Below are 8834 nucleotides of genomic sequence, written 5' to 3'. Positions count from 1 at the left end.
TCTGAAAGCAAACATGGTTTTGCCATTTATTTTGATGGTGTTTGTGCTTGCTGCTTGAACTCTTGCCCTCCCCATTCCTTTCCTACCATGAACCCTGCTTCTGCTCGCCTTCCCTTCCCATGCAGTTCTCTTGGCCTTTGCCCTTTCTTTTCCTCTTGTACAGCTTGTGTTTCCCTTGCACTGAGTTATCTCAACAGTGTGTATGAAACTCCTCTGCTAACCATATGGCATTTGTGCAGCTGCACACCCCACTCAGTTTTACTCCATGCCTTCTTTATTTACTCTCGGTGCAGGTGACAGCAGTGTGGGCTGGAGCAACCAGCTGGCACTGTCAGGAAGAGCAATAGGTAAAGTTTTATTTCAATAAGGCTAAACTCCCATAGTCACTAACACCTTGTCTGTGTGGCCAACCTCTTGCTGTATGCAACTGGGAAAAAAGTAGCATCTTCCTTCAAAGAAGGGGATTTTTGAAAAATACAAGAATGAGTGAGGAATGAACACATTGTTAAAGGGAGCTTAGCACATCCCACGCACAGCTGACAATGTACCTGGTTTTGTGAGGATCCCCAGGTCCTGTCCACTGCTGTGGTACATAGGGAAGTGTCTGCAACAGGCAAGGCAAGAGCAACAGACAACTAAAATTGTTGTAGAACAACCCCTGCCTCACATGTCTTACAGCACAGAACCAAGACTCTTGAATAAAGAGCCTCAAGGTATCTAATGACCACAACTGGCAGAGGTTTATGGTGTACTTACATGCACACTTCTCAAACATTGTTCTTCTAATAAGATCATGTTCATCACTGCAGTTGTGGAACTATTTGCTCATGTGCAATGCCTGCCTCAAACCACTGCCTTTGCAGAGGACAGCTGCTCTGCTGAACACTTCCTGCCTTAGTCATTTCCCCACAGAAACAAAACTAATCTTTTTCTCAGACTGAAATGTCTCTTATAATCCCAAACTGAGACACGTTAGGGAAATATTGCATTTTTATTCAAACCATCCATTGTTTAATTGTGTTGTTTTTATCAGCAAATTGCTTTCTTTTAAAAATTCACACATGTGACAAGTCACGTTGTAATGGGTTACTTCAGGCTGTATCTTTCATGTTGAATTAGAGTAAGTTGAGCTTAACATAATTTGATGCTTGCAACCTGCTTCAAACATAGCATATGAAAGATTTGAAAGGGATGTATCTTTCAGGGGAAACAAAGAGTTTACAGATTTATTTTTTCTTTTGTTTACATTTTTCTTCCTTTTTAGTTTCAAGCTGAAGATAAATACTGGGACTGTTAAAGAAAGAGTTAATCAATGCATCTATATTTCCTACTTGTAAAAATTCTTTCAACTTTCAGTTGTTTATTAGGTTTCTTCTTTATATTTCCCAATTTTCTGAGAGAAAAATCTACCTGGTACTATTAGGAAAAAGTTTTGTAGAAAGTAGCAACTAGATTGGAGAAAAAATGGCTATACATTCTCTTCATGGGTGCTGATAACAGAAGAAACAATTTTACTTTGGAAAGATGAAGGTTTATATTATTAAAGCCTTCATGATCCCTCATGATAAGCCTTTTATATTCTAAGGTATTTTTAATTCTCTAATTCAAAGGTGAACATAGCAAATCTATCATGCAAATGAACATACTTGCCTGACAACAGCAGTGAGGAAAAACAAAATAAAAATAACTTCTGTTGTTAGAGGAGCTTCAAATCATTTAATTTATCATGTTTATTGCGATCAATTCACACTTAAACATAGGAAAAATGCATGTTTTTCTTACAAAAGTAGCAAAAGGAATATTGTAATTTCTGAAGTTTTGGGTTTTTCTTTCCTCCTAGAAAACTGTTTTGTCAAGAAATGTTCTTCTGAAATATTTCTGAGCACATGGTGATTTCTCCCACACCCTGTATACAAGTAACAGTATAAACATGTTGATGCTTGGAGTCTGCCTGAAGAGTTTTCTGCTTTCCTTGCTACTTGTATTTTATTTTCTCTGAGACTATTCAGAAACTATATAGTCTATGGACTATATAGATTATATATATAGATTATAGTTCATATATAGTCCTTATATATAGTTTATATATATGGAGACTATATAAAGACTATAGTCTATAGAATATAGAGACTATATATATATATATACAGACTATATTGTCTCTATATAGTATATATTTAGACTGTATATGTAGTATACATACACAATATATAGACACTATATGTTCAGAGATTACATAGTCTCTGAGGCTATGCAATTACAGCAAGATTCTACAGTTATGTATGAACACAAGCAGGTTCATGATTCACCCTGGGCTAGACGCTGTTTTTATTCATTCAGAACCATCCTATTTTGCCCCGTGAGATCAGTGGGATGACTTGGACTAAGAACTCAGTTAATTATACACATAGGTAGCACATTCTGGTTTTATGGACTTTTTCAGTGCGAGAATCTTTATTTTAGTTGCATATTTTATCTGGTATAGATGCTAATATAACTGCAGCAGCCTACTACTCCATCATTTCAGGTCTTAAAATTACAATTTTAAAAGGCATGCACTGGACCAGCCAAAAAGCAGAATCCTAATGCAGGAACCACAGGGTAACATCATACAATTTTAGTGTACAAAATCATAATACTTGACCAAAATAGTCTTTTCTGGTGTCAAAATCTATTAAACTCTGTCAGCTCCCCTGAGGGCAGAGAGCTGCTGAAAAGACACCTCAACAAATTAAAGAGATGTGCAATCACCAGCCATATGAAGTTTAAGAAGGGCAAGTGCTGGATTCTGCACCAGGAATGGGGCAACCCTGGTTGTGTGTATAGACTGGAGAATGGGAGGCTGGAGAGCAGTGCCACAGAAAGGGACCTGGGGGTCCTGGTCAATGGCAAGTTGAACATGAGTCAGCAGTGCTCTGACAGCCAGGGAGGCTTCAGGAAATGCATCACCAGCTGGGCAAGGGAGGGGATTGTCCCACTCTGCTCTGCACTGGTGTGGCCTCACCTTGAATATTGTTTGCAGCTTTGGAGCAACACAATATAAGAAAAATATTAAGCTATTAGAGAGAACCCAAAGGAGGGCAACAAGGATGGCAAAGGGTTTGGAGAGGAAGCTGTATGAGAAGTGGCTGTGGTCACTTGGTTTGTTCAGACTGGAGAAGAGGAGAATGAGGGGAGACCTCATTGTGGTCTTCAACATCCTCACAAGGGGAAGTGGAGGGGCAGGTACTGATCTCTTCACTCTTGTGATCAGTAACAGAACTCGAGGAAATAGCATGAAGCTGAGTTAAGCGAGGTTTAGGTCAGACATAAGGAAAAGGTTCTTCACCTAGAGGATGGCTGAGCACTGGAACAGGCTCCACAGAAAAGTGGTCACTACACCAAGCCTATCAAGTGTGACAGAGTTCAAGAAGCATTTGGACAATGCTCTCAGGAACATGGTGTGATTCTTGGGGTGTTCTGTGCAGGGCCAGGAGTTGGACTGGATGATTCTCTTGGGTCCCTTCCAACTCAGCATATTCTATGATTCTATAAACTATAACTGTCCCAGCAACGCAGATCTGATCGAGAATAACCTTGGTCCAAATGGGCCTAAACTGTGTTTTCTTTTAACCTGAGAACCCCCATAACTGTCCTTCCAATATTTTGGTTTAGCAGTTTTTCTAATTGACTCAATAAATTGCCACAATTAGGTTCTGAAGTAGGTCTCTAGTAGATGAAGCAAAAGAAAAGAGGAAAACTCACCCTGAAACCCCAAAACTGATACTTAAATAGAAGTCTAACTTTAAAATACCCCTCCTTCCGTTTCTGAAGTCTCCTATAACACAGCTGTTGGAAATAATAAGAGAGCAACCTCAGTACAAGCATCAACATCCAGTGTTTCTTTGTAAACCAAAGTGTATATTTTTGTTAGACTCCCTGAAGTTGCGTGTTGAACCAAACAGAGATGTTATGAACAGAGTATATGGTCTGTATCTCATGGGGCTGGTTGCAAATGAACAGGGATAAATAAAAATATTTTTGTTTCCAAAACAGAAATATTTTACACCCTCTCCTGGTGCACTCTTTCACTTGCCTAGTAAGTGGTGGGGATAGAGGTAATGGTATTTTCTAGCTGATGGCTATTGATTCATCTGCATTTAAACAGAAAATGAAGGTAAATTTAGTAGTCTTTGCATTACCATAAGGTTAGCCACTCTTGTTTCTAAATGAGAATTTCACAGGCTGGCAGGATATTGAGTTTCACTGCCAACTATTTGATTTAGTAATATAACTCAAGGAGTAGTGGCTAGCATAACCCATTGATGTGCAAGTAAACAGTATGTCAAGAACTTGCTGCAATGGATACCTCATTGTTGCCATGTGCACTGGGTCAGACTGCCAGTAACATCCAATTCCTTGAGCAATAGTTAAAGCTTTTTACAGCAAGCCAATATAAATCTAGAAAGTCAGCCAGAATCTCATACTAAATTTTTCCAGAGCATGTGCCAGAAGGTGTCTGTTGTTCTAAGCACCTAGCTAGGTATTCTGATTTGTAGTGCTGCTAAATGCTCAGTGCCAGCTCTCTTCATACATGAGCAGCAGTGGAAATTATTATATGTAGGTTTGCTACAAAGTCTGGAGGGGGTCTCTGGGAGCTTCCCACTTACTTGCTGCATGCTGATGAGCCCTCCTGGTTGTTGCTGGTCACCAGCTCTTAAACAGTCCATTCATGTCTGCGAGGGCACAGAAGAACAGCAGTATGGACTGTTTACATTAGTTCCCTATTCTTCTGAGTTGCCAGTCTTTCAAAGAAAAATGCTTTTATGTGAGCTAGTTAGCTTCAAATCACCCTTAACACAAGTCAGGTTAAGGTAAAAGACAAAAAAGAGTATAAATTGGCAACGTCCAAAGCTGACTATGAAAACAAAGATTTATGGAAGGTGTGGGCAGAAGGAAAGAAAAAACCACACAGTCTGTACACATGAAGCTGAAACCAAAGTTAATTCTTACTACAGCCAACAGAAGTGCCAAAGGTGCCTCAATGCAAACGTCATCATTGATTTTGGCCTCCATTGTGCCCACAGTGTCAGCTTGCAGCCCTTGGAGAGGAAAGTTCAGGGCAATGTCACCACCTGTAAATCACCTCTCCAGGGGTCCTTGGCATTGCCATGGATGTCAGCCTTCCCACGCAGGCAGCACAGGTCATTCCTTGGACATTTACTTGCTCCCTTTCAGCCCGCTCATGAGAGGCATGATAGAAGTTGACTCTTGGTGAACCTTAACCAACTTTTCATGTGATGTATGCAAATTTTTCTTCCAAAAAACTAATTGGAAGTTCTAATCTTTTAAGAGACAGTCACACAGTGTGGAAAAACCCTTGAAAAAATAATCAAATAAATACAGCATGGAAAACAAATAAATCCTGGTGATGATAAAAGGCTAATCCAATAAACTGATCTGATCAAAAGATCAGTCTTGTAAAATCAATTACATTTGTCTTCGAACACAAAGACATAGGCAAGTTTTTTAGAAGAAATACATTCTCTGTAGGGATTAAACCACAAATTGATTTATGAAAAAACTCCCCTAAGAGAAACTAGGATATAATTCCTAAAGGATCTCTATCAAGAACCAATGGGAATTTTATCTCTTTTGTACTAGTTTAGCAACTCACTTGAAAACATGTAAACAATGTTTGGTATACAGAATGTGATTAATTGCATACACTGTTTTGTCTCAGTGCTTTCAATGAGGAACAACAGCAAGCTGTAAAACCTTCTGCTCCAGATCATTCTTTCAAAATAAATCCAGTTCAGATGCTCTGTGAGGACTGGTATTTCAAAGTGATAACCAGCAATTTATAAATCACCCACTTTATTTTGTAACGAGACAACACATCTGTAATCCATATTTATTTCCCATTAATAACTGTGATGGTGCTCCTGCATTGATTGTTTCATATCCTGTGCATTTCAGCTTAGTAACTAACCTTGAAGAAGAGCAAAGAGGAGCATTTTTCCCCATTTTTTTCCCCAGTCAGGGAATATTCTAAGATGAACTGTTCCAAATAAATTTATATAAGTTATTGAACTAACAGATGCTCAACGTTTTCGTGACTTTATTATGAAATGTGTATTTGTATCATTTATGTTTCATTCCCTTTTCAGACATCCACATCAAATATGAAAGATGAGCAACAAGAGGAAATACTTTATTTCGTTTTAAAAAACATTCAAAATGTCACTTCAGGGTTGGTAACAGTGTGACTTTGCATGCCTCCAGGATTTCTAAAATTGCTGAAACGGATTTTGGGAAACTGGTGGGACTAGACTACCAGGAGGGAGATTTAACAGCAAGAAGATTGATTATAATCAAGTCTGCTAAGGGATGGTTGTAACCGGCCAAGGTGCATTCGCTGCCTGCCCTCAGGATATACTGCCTGAGGCAAAAAAGTGTGTAACCTGGACTGTTCCCATTTGCTCTTCTCATCTCCCTACCTTAGGAAACTACTACACAAATTGCAACAGCCCTACCAGAAAGGAGTCAAAGAAAAGGCTCCAATCATGCCACCTATTGAAGTTTCTTCTCCTGCATGTAGCCAAGGAGCTCAAGACTCACTGCAGAGAATATTCCATATGAAGCATGTTTCATTGAGCAGAGCACATCTTTTCCACTTTGCCCACATTTTTTGTTTCTTTTGCGCAGTTTCACGTTCAGTTCGAAGGTGTCTGTGTTAAAGGGCAATCTGTTTTGAGAACTTCTAAAGTTATATCGAGGTTTATATTGAATCTTTGATTATTGAAGCATAACAGTCTCCATTAATAAATCCTCTATAAGTAAGCTGAATAATTAACCTCCTAGCCAAAAGAGATGTGGAATGGCATGGGAAGTGTTAGATGCGCACCGACTTTGTAACGCAGACCCTAATTACCGCTAATGGCTTAAAACCATCATACTTAAAAATACCTTTACAACAGGGTTCTCTCTCCACTCCTGCCTAATATTGCTCATAAATGAAATATACCAAAGATTAAATCATTGGCTTCATCGCACACTAAACATTCAAAATCATTATCCCAAAATCCTTTTGGGAAGCAGACAAGATGCTCTCAGTTCAGCTCCCTGTAGATTTTAGATCAGTAGCACAAAGACATAGCATATAATTGCACTCAAATGGTAGTCTGAGCTTATAAGAGGCCAAGGACAAATTAGTCCAAATCATCTCCTACTTTAAAAAGAGACATTTCAGTATGGGCTCAGTTTAGATCTGCAGCTGCCTGACCTATGGATAAATAAAAGGCTTTAATGTTTCCAGAAACTGAACAGTGAACAATTTGGGTGCCTGAATATGACGGGAAACATCAGCCTTTTTGATCTAGACTTTTTGATTTCTGTAAGCATTTTGGCTTCAGGATGAACTCTGAATTCTTGAATTTATATTGAAGTATAAACCTCAACTTTAAACTCTAGATTATAAAGGGAAATGAAGAGTAAAATGGAAGCAGCATGTAAATACTGTGAAATGTTTCCAATAACTATCAAATAGTGCTTTTTAATGTTATATGACATTTTACAGATGCAGAAAACAATCATATATCTATTGTCAGCCAATTAAGACATTAAAATAAATGCAAATGCAAAAATTACTGACCTGATATCTCTTTAAATATCATGTATACTATTTTAATAGTATGTATTTATTTTGCAAAGGAGGTTTTAAAATAACTAAGCACCTCATGCTGAATAGTGGGAGAAGATAAGTCAGGAAAGGATCAATCTATATTTTTTTCCTTATATTCTTCAGCTATCTGATAGCAGGTATAGCATGCAGCAGAAAATCAGGATTAAGATCCTTTCATCTGACTTGAAGTGGCAAATGGGTTCCTAAAATTAAGGAAAGAAAGAAGTTGTCTAGATTGGAACTTAAGTTTCCATTCCCCTCTGACTGTTAGTATATATATGGTAACTCTGAGCACATTTCATACTTTGGGTAGAACAAACAAATATTTACTTCCTGAAAACACATTTGGGATGTATGTACAGTAGCATGTACAGTTCAGTCAGGCTGGAAGGAGGGCGAAGAGGCTGAAGTATGAGCCCAGGACACAAAAGAATATGTTCTCAAGCTTCACCCCAGGCTTTTAAGGCAATGTTGGAGTAGACATGTGGCCTCCTATGTGCCTCAATTTCCCTTCTGTACTGCAGGGCTAAATAGCATCACTCTCCATCTAAAAGGAAGACAGTCCTGTAGGTCTGTGATTCAGTCTAGCCAGCCAGGCAGGAAGAAACAACATATTGTGCTTCTCACTCTCAAAGGTTATTTTTGGACCTTTACCAGGAGGTAAAGAAGAGATGAAAGCACAATCTGAATTGTGCTTTTTGCTGCTGAAATAAAAGTAATGGTGTCTATCAGATTTAATCAAGCTGTTTGTCTGCTTTTACTCTTCTGTACTTGAAACACTGCAACACTTTGTTTTCTTTACAGTGTTTTGATGCAACATTTCTTCATTGGTTCAGTTTATGCTCAAAGAGATTTAGAATTGAACATAACTTTAAAGAGGAACCTTTAGGGTTTGTCTAGAGGGCTTGACTCAGAGAATTTTTCACATTCCCCCCAGCATGCTAACATTTCAGGTGATGCATTGCAGTAATCATTGTAAAGCAGTGGCCATATTTTTATATATGTTGTTTTATAATGAATAAATGGTTCCTGTTGACAAGAAGCTGGTAGAGCAGGAGGTGGCAGGTTCCAGTTTTGCTTTCAGAAAGCATCACAGCTGCAGCTGGCTGGGGGCATGAGACCAGACAAAGCCTCCTTGAGCAGGCCTCTTTTCCCACAGCTGCATGATTTG

The 8834-nt window shown here is 38.7% G+C and overlaps 1 long non-coding RNA gene across 1 annotated transcript; it reads left to right on the top strand.

The window, feature by feature from the left end:
- The first annotated feature begins 286 nt into the window (after positions 1–286).
- LOC135411480 (uncharacterized) lies at positions 287–8401 on the top strand. The gene is made up of 2 exons (XR_010429171.1): positions 287–347; positions 6150–8401. It is a non-coding gene; the product is annotated as an uncharacterized LOC135411480 (long non-coding RNA).
- Positions 8402–8834: the final 433 nt, after the last annotated feature.

Source organism: Pseudopipra pipra, chromosome 1 (assembly GCF_036250125.1).
Source record: "Pseudopipra pipra isolate bDixPip1 chromosome 1, bDixPip1.hap1, whole genome shotgun sequence".
Classification (NCBI taxonomy): Eukaryota; Metazoa; Chordata; class Aves; order Passeriformes; family Pipridae; genus Pseudopipra; species Pseudopipra pipra.
The sequence above is the reverse complement of the archived record's forward strand: the minus strand, read 5'-3'. Positions and strand labels throughout refer to the sequence as shown.